Raw genomic sequence first — 16,544 nt, 5'->3', positions numbered from 1 at the left:
CCTGGCTGGTCGTTTACCCAGTAACACACTAGAGAAGACAGCTGGTCTAGCGGTTAAGAACGTTGGGCCAGTAACACACTAGAGAAGACAGCTAGTCTAGTGGTTAGGAACGTTGGGCCAGTAACACACTAGAGACGACAGCTAGTCTAACAGCTAGTCTAGTGGTTAGGAACGCTGGGCCAGTAACACACTAGAGATGACAGCTAGTCTAACAGCTAGTCTAGTGGTTAGGAACGCTGGGCCAGTAACACACTAGAGACGACAGCTAGTCTAACAGCTAGTCTAGTGGTTAGGAACGCTGGGCCAGTAACACACTAGAGATGACAGCTAGTCTAACAGCTAGTCTAGTGGTTAGGAACGCTGGGCCAGTAACACACTAGAGATGACAGCTAGTCTAACAGCTAGTCTAGTGGTTAGGAACGTTGGGCCAGTAACACACTAGAGACAACAGCTAGTCTAGTGGTTAGGAACGTTGGGCCAGTAACACACTAGAGACGACAGCTAGTCAAGTGGTTAGGAACGTTGGGCCAGTAACACACTAGAGACGACAGCTAGTCTAGCGGTTAGGAACGTTGGGCCAGTAACACACTAGAGACGACAGCTAGTCTAGCAGTTAGGAACGTTGGGCCAGTAACACACTAGAGACGACAGCTAGTCTAACAGGTAGTCTAGTGGTTAGGAACGTTGGGCCAGTAACACACTGGAGACGACAGCTAGTCTAGTGGTTAGGAACGTTGGGCCAGTAACACACTAGAGACGACAGCTAGTCTAGTGGTTAGGAACGTTGGGCCAGTAACACACTAGAGATGACAGCTAGTCTAGTGGTTAGGAACGTTGGGCCAGTAACACACTAGAGACGACAGCTAGTCTAGTGGTTAGGAACGTTGGGCCAGTAACACACTAGAGATGACAGCTAGTCTAGTGGTTAGGAACGTTGGGCCAGTAACACACTAGAGACAACAGCTAGTCTAGTGGTTAGGAACATTGGGGCAGTAACACACTAGAGATGACAGCTAGTCTAACAGCTAGTCTAGTGGTTAGGAATGTTGGGCCAGTAACACACTAGAGATGACAGCTAGTCTAGTGGTTAGGAACGTTGGGCCAGTAACACACTGGAGACGACAGCTAGTCTAGTGGTTAGGAACGTTGGGCCAGTAACACACTAGAGACGACAGCTAGTCTAGTGGTTAGGAACGTTGGGCCAGTAACACACTAGAGACGACAGCTAGTCTAGTGGTTAGGAACATTGGGGCAGTAACACACTAGAGATGACAGCTAGTCTAGCGGTTAGGAACGTTGGGCCAGTAACACACTAGAGACGACAGCTAGTCTAGTGGTTAGGAACATTGGGGCAGCGACACACTAGAGATGACAGCTAGTCTAACAGCTAGTCTAGCGGTTAGGAATGTTGGGCCAGTAACACACTAGAGACGACAGCTAGTCTAGTGGTTAGGAACGTTGGGCCAGTAACACACTAGAGAAGACAGCTAGTCTAGTGGTTAGGAACGTTGGGCCAGTAACACACTAGAGACGACAGCTAGTCTAGCAGTTAGGAACGTTGGGCCAGTAACACACTAGAGATGACAGCTAGTCTAACAGCTAGTCTAGTGGTTAGGAACGTTGGGCCAGTAACACACTAGAGACGACAGCTAGTCCAGTGGTTAGGAACGCTGGGCCAGTAACACACTAGAGACGACAGCTAGTCTAGTGGTTAGGAACGTTGGGCCAGTAACACACTAGAGACGACAGATAGTCTAGCGGTTAGGAACGTTGGGCCAGTAACACACTAGAGACGAATGCTAGTCTAGCAGTTAGGAACGTTGGGCCAGTAACACACTAGAGACGACAGCTAGTCTAACAGGTAGTCTAGTGGTTAGGAACGTTGGGCCAGTAACACACTGGAGACGACAGCTAGTCTAGTCGTTAGGAACGTTGGGCCAGTAACACACTAGAGACGACAGCTAGTCTAGTGGTTAGGAACGTTGGGCCAGTAACACACTAGAGACGACAGCTAGTCTAACAGCTAGTCTAGTGGTTAGGAACGTTGGGTCAGTAACACACTAGAGACGACAGCTAGTCTATTGGTTAGGAACGCTGGGCCAGTAACACACTAGAGATGACAGCTAGTCTAACAGCTAGTCTAGTGGTTAGGAACGCTGGGCCAGTAACACACTAGAGATGACAGCTAGTCTAACAGCTAGTCTAGTGGTTAGGAACGTTGGGCCAGTAACACACTAGAGACAACAGCTAGTCTAGTGGTTAGGAACGTTGGGCCAGTAACACACTAGAGACGACAGCTAGTCAAGTGGTTAGGAACGTTGGGCCAGTAACACACTAGAGACGACAGCTAGTCTAGCGGTTAGGAACGTTGGGCCAGTAACACACTAGAGACGACAGCTAGTCTAGCAGTTACGAACGTTGGGCCAGTAACACACTAGAGACGACAGCTAGTCTAACAGGTAGTCTAGTGGTTAGGAACGTTGGGCCAGTAACACACTGGAGACGACAGCTAGTCTAGTGGTTAGGAACGTTGGGCCAGTAACACACTAGAGACGACAGCTAGTCTAGTGGTTAGGAACGTTGGGCCAGTAACACACTAGAGACGACAGCTAGTCTAACAGCTAGTCTAGTGGTTAGGAACGTTGGGCCAGTAACACACTAGAGACGACAGCTAGTCAAGTGGTTAGGAACGTTGGGCCAGTAACACACTAGAGACGACAGCTAGTCTAGCGGTTAGGAACGTTGGGCCAGTAACACACTAGAGACGACAGCTAGTCTAGCAGTTAGGAACGTTGGGCCAGTAACACACTAGAGACGACAGCTAGTCTAACAGGTAGTCTAGTGGTTAGGAACGTTGGGCCAGTAACACACTGGAGACGACAGCTAGTCTAGTGGTTAGGAACGTTGGGCCAGTAACACACTAGAGATGACAGCTAGTCTAGTGGTTAGGAACGTTGGGCCAGTAACACACTAGAGACGACAGCTAGTCTAACAGCTAGTCTAGTGGTTAGGAACGTTGGGCCAGTAACACACTAGAGATGACAGCTAGTCTAACAGCTAGTCTAGTGGTTAGGAACGTTGGGCCAGTAACACACTAGAGACGACAGCTAGTCTAGTGGTTAGGAACGTTGGGCCAGTAACACACTAGAGATGACAGCTAGTCTAGTGGTTAGGAACGTTGGGCCAGTAACACACTAGAGACGACAGCTAGTCTAGTGGTTAGGAACGTTGGGCCAGTAACACACTAGAGATGACAGCTAGTCTAGTGGTTAGGAACGTTGGGCCAGTAACACACTAGAGACGACAGCTAGTCTAGTGGTTAGGAACATTGGGGCAGTAACACACTAGAGATGACAGCTAGTCTAACAGCTAGTCTAGTGGTTAGGAATGTTGGGCCAGTAACACACTAGAGATGACAGCTAGTCTAGTGGTTAGGAACGTTGGGCCAGTAACACACTGGAGACGACAGCTAGTCTAGTGGTTAGGAACGTTGGGCCAGTAACACACTAGAGACGACAGCTAGTCTAGTGGTTAGGAACGTTGGGCCAATAACACACTAGAGACGACAGCTAGTCTAGTGGTTAGGAACATTGGGGCAGTAACACACTAGAGATGACAGCTAGTCTAGCGGTTAGGAACGTTGGGCCAGTAACACACTAGAGACGACAGCTAGTCTAGTGGTTAGGAACATTGGGGCAGTAACACACTATAGATGACAGCTAGTCTAACAGCTAGTCTAGCGGTTAGGAACATTGGGCCAGTAACACACTAGAGACGACAGCTAGTCTAGTGGTTAGGAACGTTGGGCCAGTAACACACTAGAGAAGACAGCTAGTCTAGTGGTTAGGAACGTTGGGCCAGTAACACACTAGAGACGACAGCTAGTCTAGCAGTTAGGAACGTTGGGCCAGTAACACACTAGAGATGACAGCTAGTCTAACAGCTAGTCTAGTGGTTAGGAACGTTGGGCCAGTAACACACTAGAGACGACAGCTAGTCTAGTGGTTAGGAACGTTGGGCCAGTAACACACTAGAGACGACAGCTAGTCTAGAGGTTAGGAACGTTGGGCCAGTAACACACTAGAGACGACAGCTAGTCTAGCGGTTAGGAACGTTGGGCCAGTAACACACTAGAGACGACAGCTAGTCTAGCGGTTAGGAACGTTGGGCCAGTAACACACTAGAGACGACAGCTAGTCTAACAGGTAGTCTAGTGGTTAGGAACGTTGGGCCAGTAACACACTGGAGACGACAGCTAGTCTAGTGGTTAGGAACGTTGGGCCAGTAACACACTAGAGACGACAGCTAGTCTAGTGGTTAGGAACGTTGGGCCAGTAACACACTAGAGACGACAGCTAGTCTAAAAGCTAGTCTAGTGGTTAGGAACGTTGGGTCAGTAACACACTAGAGACGACAGCTAGTCTAGTGGTTAGGAACGTTGGGCCAGTAACACACTAGAGATGACAGCTAGTCTAACAGCTAGTCTAGTGGTTAGGAACGTTGGGCCAGTAACACACTAGAGATGACAGCTAGTCTAGTGGTTAGGAACGTTGTGCCAGTAACACACTAGAGATGACAGCTAGTCTAGTGGTTAGGAATGTTGGGCCAGTAACACACTAGAGACGACAGCTAGTCTAGTGGTTAGGAACGTTGGGCCAGTAACACACTATAGATGACAGCTAGTCTAGTGGTTAGGAACGTTGGGCCAGTAACACACTAGAGACGACAGCTAGTCTAGTGGTTAGGAACGTTTACCCAGTAACACACTAGAGATGACAGCTAGTCTAGTGGTTAGGAACGTTGGGCCAGTAACACACTGGAGACGACAGCTAGTCTAGTGGTTAGGAACGTTGGGCCAGTAACACACTAGAGACGACAGCTAGTCTAGTGGTTAGGAACATTGGGGCAGTAACACACTAGAGATGACAGCTAGTCTAACAGCTAGTCTAGTGGTTAGGAACGTTGGGCCAGTAACACACTGGAGACGACAGCTAGTCTAGTGGTTAGGAACGTTGGGCCAGTAACACACTAGAGACGACAGCTAGTCTAGTGGTTAGGAACGTTGGGCCAGTAACACACTAGAGACGACAGCTAGTCTAACAGCTAGTCTAGTGGTTAGGAACGTTGGGCCAGTAACACACTAGAGACGACAGCTAGTCAAGCGGTTAGGAACGTTGGGCCAGTAACACACTAGAGACGACAGCTAGTCTAGCGGTTAGGAACGTTGGGCCAGTAACACACTAGAGACGACAGCTAGTCTAGCAGTTAGGAACGTTGGGCCAGTAACACACTAGAGACGACAGCTAGTCTAACAGGTAGTCTAGTGGTTAGGAACGTTGGGCCAGTAACACACTGGAGACGACAGCTAGTCTAGTGGTTAGGAACGTTGGGCCAGTAACACACTAGAGATGACAGCTAGTCTAGTGGTTAGGAACGTTGGGCCAGTAACACACTAGAGACGACAGCTAGTCTAACAGCTAGTCTAGTGGTTAGGAACGTTGGGCCAGTAACACACTAGAGATGACAGCTAGTCTAACAGCTAGTCTAGTGGTTAGGAACGTTGGGCCTGTAACACACTAGAGACGACAGCTAGTCTAGTGGTTAGGAACGTTGGGCCAGTAACACACTAGAGATGACAGCTAGTCTAGTGGTTAGGAACGTTGGGCCAGTAACACACTAGAGACGACAGCTAGTCTAGTGGTTAGGAACGTTGGGCCAGTAACACACTAGAGATGACAGCTAGTCTAGTGGTTAGGAACGTTGGGCCAGTAACACACTAGAGACGACAGCTAGTCTAGTGGTTAGGAACATTGGGGCAGTAACACACTAGAGATGACAGCTAGTCTAACAGCTAGTCTAGTGGTTAGGAATGTTGGGCCAGTAACACACTAGAGATGACAGCTAGTCTAGTGGTTAGGAACGTTGGGCCAGTAACACACTGGAGACGACAGCTAGTCTAGTGGTTAGGAACGTTGGGCCAGTAACACACTAGAGACGACAGCTAGTCTAGTGGTTAGGAACGTTGGGCCAGTAACACACTAGAGACGACAGCTAGTCTAGTGGTTAGGAACATTGGGGCAGTAACACACTAGAGATGACAGCTAGTCTAGCGGTTAGGAACGTTGGGCAAGTAACACACTAGAGACGACAGCTAGTCTAGTGGTTAGGAACATTGGGGCAGTAACACACTATAGATGACAGCTAGTCTAACAGCTAGTCTAGCGGTTAGGAACATTGGGCCAGTAACACACTAGAGACGACAGCTAGTCTAGTGGTTAGGAACGTTGGGCCAGTAACACACTAGAGAAGACAGCTAGTCTAGTGGTTAGGAACGTTGGGCCAGTAACACACTAGAGACGACAGCTAGTCTAGCAGTTAGGAACGTTGGGCCAGTAACACACTAGAGATGACAGCTAGTCTAACAGCTAGTCTAGTGGTTAGGAACGTTGGGCCAGTAACACACTAGAGACGACAGCTAGTCTAGTGGTTAGGAACGTTGGGCCAGTAACACACTAGAGACGACAGCTAGTCTAGAGGTTAGGAACGTTGGGCCAGTAACACACTAGAGACGACAGCTAGTCTAGCGGTTAGGAACGTTGGGCCAGTAACACACTAGAGACGACAGCTAGTCTAGCAGTTAGGAACTTTGGGCCAGTAACACACTAGAGACGACAGCTAGTCTAACAGGTAGTCTAGTGGTTAGGAACGTTGGGCCAGTAACACACTGGAGACGACAGCTAGTCTAGTGGTTAGGAACGTTGGGCCAGTAACACACTAGAGACGACAGCTAGTCTAGTGGTTAGGAACGTTGGGCCAGTAACACACTAGAGACGACAGCTAGTCTAAAAGCTAGTCTAGTGGTTAGGAACGTTGGGTCAGTAACACACTAGAGACGACAGCTAGTCTAGTGGTTAGGAACGTTGGGCCAGTGACACACTAGAGATGACAGCTAGTCTAACAGCTAGTCTAGTGGTTAGGAACGTTGGGCCAGTAACACACTAGAGATGACAGCTAGTCTAGTGGTTAGGAACGTTGTGCCAGTAACACACTAGAGATGACAGCTAGTCTAGTGGTTAGGAATGTTGGGCCAGTAACACACTAGAGACGACAGCTAGTCTAGTGGTTAGGAACGTTGGGCCAGTAACACACTAGAGATGACAGCTAGTCTAGTGGTTAGGAACGTTGGGCCAGTAACACACTAGAGACGACAGCTAGTCTAGTGGTTAGGAACGTTTACCCAGTAACACACTAGAGATGACAGCTAGTCTAGTGGTTAGGAACGTTGGGCCAGTAACACACTGGAGACGACAGCTAGTCTAGTGGTTAGGAACGTTGGGCCAGTAACACACTAGAGACGACAGCTAGTCTAGTGGTTAGGAACGTTGGGCCAGTAACACACTAGAGACGACAACTAGTCTAGTGGTTAGGAACATTGGGGCAGTAACACACTAGAGAAGACAGCTAGTCTAGTGGTTAGGAACGCCGGGCCAGTAACACACTAGAGATGACAGCTAGTCTAACAGCTAGTCTAGTGGTTAGGAACGTTGGGCCAGTAACACACTGGAGACGACAGCTAGTCTGGTGGTTAGGAACGTTGGGCCAGTAACACACTAGAGACGACAGCTAGTCTAGTGGTTAGGAACATTGGGGCAGTAACACACTAGAGATGACAGCTAGTCTAACAGCTAGTCTAGTGGTTAGGAACGTTGGGCCAGTAACCCACTGGAGACGACAGCTAGTCTAGTGGTTAGGAACGTTGGGCCAGTAACACACTAGAGACGACAGCTAGTCTAGTGGTTAGGAACGTTGGGCCAGTAACACACTAGAGACGACAGCTAGTCTAACAGCTAGTCTAGTGGTTAGGAACGTTGGGCCAGTAACACACTAGAGACGACAGCTAGTCAAGTGGTTAGGAACGTTGGGCCAGTAACACACTAGAGACGACAGCTAGTCTAGCGGTTAGGAACGTTGGGCCAGTAACACACTAGAGACGACAGCTAGTCTAGCAGTTAGGAACGTTGGGCCAGTAACACACTAGAGACGACAGCTAGTATCACAGGTAGTCTAGTGGTTAGGAACGTTGGGCCAGTAACACACTGGAGACGACAGCTAGTCTAGTGGTTAGGAACGTTGGGCCAGTAACACACTAGAGATGACAGCTAGTCTAGTGGTTAGGAACGTTGGGCCAGTAACACACCAGAGACGACAGCTAGTCTAACAGCTAGTCTAGTGGTTAGGAACGTTGGGCCAGTAACACACTAGAGATGACAGCTAGTCTAGCGGTTAGGAACGTTGGGCAAGTAACACACTAGAGACGACAGCTAGTCTAGTGGTTAGGAACATTGGGGCAGTAACACACTATAGATGACAGCTAGTCTAACAGCTAGTCTAGCGGTTAGGAACATTGGGCCAGTAACACACTAGAGACGACAGCTAGTCTAGTGGTTAGGAACGTTGGGCCAGTAACACACTAGAGAAGACAGCTAGTCTAGTGGTTAGGAACGTTGGGCCAGTAACACACTAGAGACGACAGCTAGTCTAGCAGTTAGGAACGTTGGGCCAGTAACACACTAGAGATGACAGCTAGTCTAACAGCTAGTCTAGTGGTTAGGAACGTTGGGCCAGTAACACACTAGAGACGACAGCTAGTCTAGTGGTTAGGAACGTTGGGCCAGTAACACACTAGAGACGACAGCTAGTCTAGAGGTTAGGAACGTTGGGCCAGTAACACACTAGAGACGACAGCTAGTCTAGCGGTTAGGAACGTTGGGCCAGTAACACACTAGAGACGACAGCTAGTCTAGCAGTTAGGAACTTTGGGCCAGTAACACACTAGAGACGACAGCTAGTCTAACAGGTAGTCTAGTGGTTAGGAACGTTGGGCCAGTAACACACTGGAGACGACAGCTAGTCTAGTGGTTAGGAACGTTGGGCCAGTAACACACTAGAGACGACAGCTAGTCTAGTGGTTAGGAACGTTGGGCCAGTAACACACTAGAGACGACAGCTAGTCTAAAAGCTAGTCTAGTGGTTAGGAACGTTGGGTCAGTAACACACTAGAGACGACAGCTAGTCTAGTGGTTAGGAACGTTGGGCCAGTGACACACTAGAGATGACAGCTAGTCTAACAGCTAGTCTAGTGGTTAGGAACGTTGGGCCAGTAACACACTAGAGATGACAGCTAGTCTAGTGGTTAGGAACGTTGTGCCAGTAACACACTAGAGATGACAGCTAGTCTAGTGGTTAGGAATGTTGGGCCAGTAACACACTAGAGACGACAGCTAGTCTAGTGGTTAGGAACGTTGGGCCAGTAACACACTAGAGATGACAGCTAGTCTAGTGGTTAGGAACGTTGGGCCAGTAACACACTAGAGACGACAGCTAGTCTAGTGGTTAGGAACGTTTACCCAGTAACACACTAGAGATGACAGCTAGTCTAGTGGTTAGGAACGTTGGGCCAGTAACACACTGGAGACGACAGCTAGTCTAGTGGTTAGGAACGTTGGGCCAGTAACACACTAGAGACGACAGCTAGTCTAGTGGTTAGGAACGTTGGGCCAGTAACACACTAGAGACGACAACTAGTCTAGTGGTTAGGAACATTGGGGCAGTAACACACTAGAGAAGACAGCTAGTCTAGTGGTTAGGAACGCCGGGCCAGTAACACACTAGAGATGACAGCTAGTCTAACAGCTAGTCTAGTGGTTAGGAACGTTGGGCCAGTAACACACTGGAGACGACAGCTAGTCTAGTGGTTAGGAACGTTGGGCCAGTAACACACTAGAGACGACAGCTAGTCTAGTGGTTAGGAACATTGGGGCAGTAACACACTAGAGATGACAGCTAGTCTAACAGCTAGTCTAGTGGTTAGGAACGTTGGGCCAGTAACCCACTGGAGACGACAGCTAGTCTAGTGGTTAGGAACGTTGGGCCAGTAACACACTAGAGACGACAGCTAGTCTAGTGGTTAGGAACGTTGGGCCAGTAACACACTAGAGACGACAGCTAGTCTAACAGCTAGTCTAGTGGTTAGGAACGTTGGGCCAGTAACACACTAGAGACGACAGCTAGTCAAGTGGTTAGGAACGTTGGGCCAGTAACACACTAGAGACGACAGCTAGTCTAGCGGTTAGGAACGTTGGGCCAGTAACACACTAGAGACGACAGCTAGTCTAGCAGTTAGGAACGTTGGGCCAGTAACACACTAGAGACGACAGCTAGTATCACAGGTAGTCTAGTGGTTAGGAACGTTGGGCCAGTAACACACTGGAGACGACAGCTAGTCTAGTGGTTAGGAACGTTGGGCCAGTAACACACTAGAGATGACAGCTAGTCTAGTGGTTAGGAACGTTGGGCCAGTAACACACCAGAGACGACAGCTAGTCTAACAGCTAGTCTAGTGGTTAGGAACGTTGGGCCAGTAACACACTAGAGATGACAGCTAGTCTAACAGCTAGTCTAGTGGTTAGGAACGTTGGGCCTGTAACACACTAGAGACGACAGCTAGTCTAGTGGTTAGGAACGTTGGGCCAGTAACACACTAGAGATGACAGCTAGTCTAGTGGTTAGGAACGTTGGGCCAGTAACACACTAGAGACGACAGCTAGTCTAGTGGTTAGGAACGTTGGGCCAGTAACACACTAGAGATGACAGCTAGTCTAGTGGTTAGGAACGTTGGGCCAGTAACACACTAGAGACGACAGCTAGTCTAGTGGTTAGGAACATTGGGGCAGTAACACACTAGAGATGACAGCTAGTCTAACAGCTAGTCTAGTGGTTAGGAATGTTGGGCCAGTAACACACTAGAGATGACAGCTAGTCTAGTGGTTAGGAACGTTGGGCCAGTAACACACTGGAGACGACAGCTAGTCTAGTGGTTAGGAACGTTGGGCCAGTAACACACTAGAGACGACAGCTAGTCTAGTGGTTAGGAACGTTGGGCCAGTAACACACTAGAGACGACAGCTAGTCTAGTGGTTAGGAACATTGGGGCAGTAACACACTAGAGATGACAGCTAGTCTAGCGGTTAGGAACGTTGGGCCAGTAACACACTAGAGACGACAGCTAGTCTAGTGGTTAGGAACATTGGGGCAGTAACACACTATAGATGACAGCTAGTCTAACAGCTAGTCTAGCGGTTAGGAACATTGGGCCAGTAACACACTAGAGACGACAGCTAGTCTAGTGGTTAGGAACGTTGGGCCAGTAACACACTAGAGAAGACAGCTAGTCTAGTGGTTAGGAACGTTGGGCCAGTAACACACTAGAGACGACAGCTAGTCTAGCAGTTAGGAACGTTGGGCCAGTAACACACTAGAGATGACAGCTAGTCTAACAGCTAGTCTAGTGGTTAGGAACGTTGGGCCAGTAACACACTAGAGACGACAGCTAGTCTAGTGGTTAGGAACGTTGGGCCAGTAACACACTAGAGACGACAGCTAGTCTAGAGGTTAGGAACGTTGGGCCAGTAACACACTAGAGACGACAGCTAGTCTAGCGGTTAGGAACGTTGGGCCAGTAACACACTAGAGACGACAGCTAGTCTAGCAGTTAGGAACTTTGGGCCAGTAACACACTAGAGACGACAGCTAGTCTAACAGGTAGTCTAGTGGTTAGGAACGTTGGGCCAGTAACACACTGGAGACGACAGCTAGTCTAGTGGTTAGGAACGTTGGGCCAGTAACACACTAGAGACGACAGCTAGTCTAGTGGTTAGGAACGTTGGGCCAGTAACACACTAGAGACGACAGCTAGTCTAAAAGCTAGTCTAGTGGTTAGGAACGTTGGGTCAGTAACACACTAGAGACGACAGCTAGTCTAGTGGTTAGGAACGTTGGGCCAGTGACACACTAGAGATGACAGCTAGTCTAACAGCTAGTCTAGTGGTTAGGAACGTTGGGCCAGTAACACACTAGAGATGACAGCTAGTCTAGTGGTTAGGAACGTTGTGCCAGTAACACACTAGAGATGACAGCTAGTCTAGTGGTTAGGAATGTTGGGCCAGTAACACACTAGAGACGACAGCTAGTCTAGTGGTTAGGAACGTTGGGCCAGTAACACACTAGAGATGACAGCTAGTCTAGTGGTTAGGAACGTTGGGCCAGTAACACACTAGAGACGACAGCTAGTCTAGTGGTTAGGAACGTTTACCCAGTAACACACTAGAGATGACAGCTAGTCTAGTGGTTAGGAACGTTGGGCCAGTAACACACTGGAGACGACAGCTAGTCTAGTGGTTAGGAACATTGGGCCAGTAACACACTAGAGACGACAGCTAGTCTAGTGGTTAGGAACGTTGGGCCAGTAACACACTAGAGACGACAACTAGTCTAGTGGTTAGGAACATTGGGGCAGTAACACACTAGAGAAGACAGCTAGTCTAGTGGTTAGGAACGCCGGGCCAGTAACACACTAGAGATGACAGCTAGTCTAACAGCTTGTCTAGTGGTTAGGAACGTTGGGCCAGTAACACACTAGAGACGACTGCTAGTCTAGTGGTTAGGAACGTTGGGCCAGTATCACACTAGAGATGACAGCTAGTGTAACAGCTAGTCTAGTGGTTAGGAATGCTGGGCCAGTAACACACTAGAGACGACAGCTAGTCTAGTGGTTAGGAACGTTAGGCCAGTAACACACTAGAGATGACAGCTAGTCTAACAGCTAGTCTAGTGGTTAGGAACGTTGGGCCAGTAACACACTAGAGACGACAGCTAGTCTAGCGGTTAGGAACGTTGGGCCAGTAACACACTAGAGACGACAGCTAGTCTAGCGGTTAGGAACGTTGGTCCAGTAACACACTAGAGACGACAGGTAGTCTAGTGGTTAGGAACGTTAGGCCAGTAACACACTAGAGACGACAGCTAGTCTAGCAGTTAGGAACGTTGGGCCAGTAACACACTAGAGATGACAGCTAGTCTAACAGCTAGTCTAGTGGTTAGGAACGTTGGGCCAGTAACACACTAGAGACAACAGCTGGTCTAGTGGTTAGGAACGTTGGGCCAGTAACACACTAGAGACGACAGCTAGTCTAGCGGTTAGGAACGTTGGGCCAGTAACACACTAGAGACAACAGCTAGTCTAGCAGTTAGGAACGTTGGGCCAGTAACACACTGGAGACGACAGCTAGTCTAGTGGTTAGGAACGTTGGGCCAGTAACACACTAGAGACGACAGCTAGTCTAGTGGTTAGGAACGTTGGGCCAGTAACACTCTAGAGACGACAGCTAGTCTAAAAGCTAGTCTAGTGGTTAGGAACGTTGGGTCAGTAACACACTAGAGACGACAGCTAGTCTAGTGGTTAGGAACGTTGGGCCAGTAACACACTAGAGATGACAGCTAGTCTAACAGCTAGTCTAGTGGTTAGGAACGTTGGGCCAGTAACACACTAGAGATGACAGCTAGTCTAGTGGTTAGGAACGTTGTGCCAGTAACACACTAGAGATGACAGCTAGTCTAGTGGTTAGGAATGTTGGGACGGTAACACACTAGAGACGACAGCTAGTCTAGTGGTTAGGAACGTTGGGCCAGTAACACACTAGAGATGACAGCTAGTCTAGTGGTTAGGAACGTTGGGCCAGTAACACACTAGAGACGACAGCTAGTCTAGTGGTTAGGAACGTTTACCCAGTAACACACTAGAGATGACAGCTAGTCTAGTGGTTAGGAACGTTGGGCCAGTAACACACTGGAGACGACAGCTAGTCTAGTGGTTAGGAACGTTGGGCCAGTAACACACTAGAGACGACAGCTAGTCTAGTGGTTAGGAACATTGGGGCAGTAACACACTAGAGATGACAGCTAGTCTAACAGCTAGTCTAGTGGTTAGGAATGTTGGGCCAGTAACACACTAGAGATGACAGCTAGTCTAGTGGTTAGGAACGTTGGGCCAGTAACACACTGGAGACGACAGCTAGTCTAGTGGTTAGGAACGTTGGGCCAGTAACACACTAGAGACGACAGCTAGTCTAGTGGTTAGGAACGTTGGGCCAGTAACACACTAGAGACGACAGCTAGTCTAGTGGTTAGGAACATTGGGGCAGTAACACACTAGAGACGACAGCTAGTCTAGTGGTTAGGAACGCTGGGCCAGTAACACACTAGAGATGACAGCTAGTCTAACAGCTAGTCTAGTGGTTAGGAACGTTGGGCCAGTAACACACTAGAGACGACAGCTAGTCTAGTGGTTAGGAACGTTGGGCCAGTATCACACTAGAGATGACAGCTAGTGTAACAGCTAGTCTAGTGGTTAGGAATGCTGGGCCAGTAACACACTAGAGACGACAGCTAGTCTAGTGGTTAGGAACGTTAGGCCAGTAACACACTAGAGATGAAGCTAGTCTAACAGCTAGTCTAGTGGTTAGGAACGTTGGGCCAGTAACACACTAGAGACGACAGCTAGTCTAGCGGTTAGGAACGTTGGGCCAGTAACACACTAGAGACAACAGCTAGTCTAGCAGTTAGGAACGTTGGGCCAGTAACACACTAGAGACGACAGCTAGTCTAACAGCTGGTCTAGTGGTTAGGAACGTTGGGCCAGTAACACACTAGAGACGACAGCTAGTCTAGTGGTTAGGAACGTTGGGCAAGTAACACACTAGAGATGACAGCTAGTCTAACAGCTAGTCTAGTGGTTAGGAACGTTGGGCCAGTAACACACTAGAGACGAAAGCTAGTCTAGTGGTTAGGAACGTTGGGCCAGTAACACACTAGAGATGACAGCTAGTCTAACAGCTAGTCTAGTGGTTAGGAACGCTGGGCCAGTAACACACTAGAGACAACAGCTAGTCTAGCGGTTAGGAACGTTAGGCCAGTAACACACTAGAGACGACAGGTAGTCTAGTGGTTAGGAACGTTGGGCCAGTAACACACTAGAGACGACAGCTAGTCTAGCAGTTAGGAACGTTAGGCCAGTAACACACTAGAGACGACAGCTAGTCTAGTGGTTAGGAACGTTGGGCCAGTAACACACTAGAGACGACAGGTAGTCTAGTGGTTAGGAACGTTGGGCCAGTAACACACTAGAGACGACAGCTAGTCTAGTGGTTAGGAACACTGGGCCAGTAACACACTAGAAATGACAGCTAGTCTAACAGCTAGTCTAGTGGTTAGGAACGCTGGGCCAGTAACACACTAGAGACGACAGGTAGTCTAGTGGTTAGGAACGTTGGGCCAGTAACACACTAGAGATGACAGCTAGTCTAACAGCTAGTCTAGTGGTTAGGAACGCTGGGCCAGTAACACACTAGAGACGACAGCTAGTCTAGTGGTTAGGAACGTTGGGCCAGTAACACACTGGAGACGTTAGCTAGTCTAGTGGTTAGGAACGTTGGGCCAGTAACACACTAGAGACGACAGCTAGTCTAGTGGTTAGGAACGTTGGGCCAGTAACACACTAGAGACGACAGGTAGCCTAGTGGTTAGGAACGTTGGGCCAGTAACACAAATGAGACGACAGCTAGTCTAGTGGTTAGGAACGCTGGGCCAGTAACACACTAGAGATGACAGCTAGTCTAACAGCTAGTCTAGTGGTTAGGAACGTTGGGCCAGTAACACACTAGAGACGACAGCTAGTCTAGTGGTTAGGAACGCTGGGCCAGTAACACACTAGAGACGACAGCTAGTCTAACAGCTTGTCTAGTGGTTAGGAACGTTGGGCCAGTAACACACTAGAGACGACAGCTAGTCTAGTGGTTAGGAACGTTGGGCAAGTAACACACTAGAGATGACAGCTAGTCTAACAGCTAGTCTAGTGGTTAGGAACGTTGGGCCAGTAACACACTAGAGACGAAAGCTAGTCTAGTGGTTAGGAACGTTGGGCCAGTAACACACTAGAGATGACAGCTAGTCTAACAGCTAGTCTAGTGGTTAGGAACGTTGGGCCAGTAACACACTAGAGACGACAGCTAGTCTAGTGGTTAGGAACGTTGGGCCAGTAACACACTAGAGACGACAACTAGTCTAGTGGTTAGGAACATTGGGGCAGTAACACACTAGAGAAGACAGCTAGTCTAGTGGTTAGGAACGCCGGGCCAGTAACACACTAGAGATGACAGCTAGTCTAACAGCTAGTCTAGTGGTTAGGAACGTTGGGCCAGTAACACACTGGAGACGACAGCTAGTCTAGTGGTTAGGAACGTTGGGCCAGTAACACACTAGAGACGACAGCTAGTCTAGTGGTTAGGAACATTGGGGCAGTAACACACTAGAGATGACAGCTAGTCTAACAGCTAGTCTAGTGGTTAGGAACGTTGGGCCAGTAACCCACTGGAGACGACAGCTAGTCTAGTGGTTAGGAACGTTGGGCCAGTAACACACTAGAGACGACAGCTAGTCTAGTGGTTAGGAACGTTGGGCCAGTAACACACTAGAGACGACAGCTAGTCTAACAGCTAGTCTAGTGGTTAGGAATGTTGGGCCAGTAACACACTAGAGACGACAGCTAGTCAAGTGGTTAGGAACGTTGGGCCAGTAACACACTAGAGACGACAGCTAGTCTAGCGGTTAGGAACGTTGGGCCAGTAACACACTAGAGACGACAGCTAGTC

This window comes from Salmo salar, chromosome 08 (assembly GCF_965601325.2).
Source record: "Salmo salar chromosome 08, fSalSal1, whole genome shotgun sequence".
NCBI classification, from domain to species: Eukaryota; Metazoa; Chordata; class Actinopteri; order Salmoniformes; family Salmonidae; genus Salmo; species Salmo salar.
Note: the sequence above shows the minus strand (reverse complement) of the source record.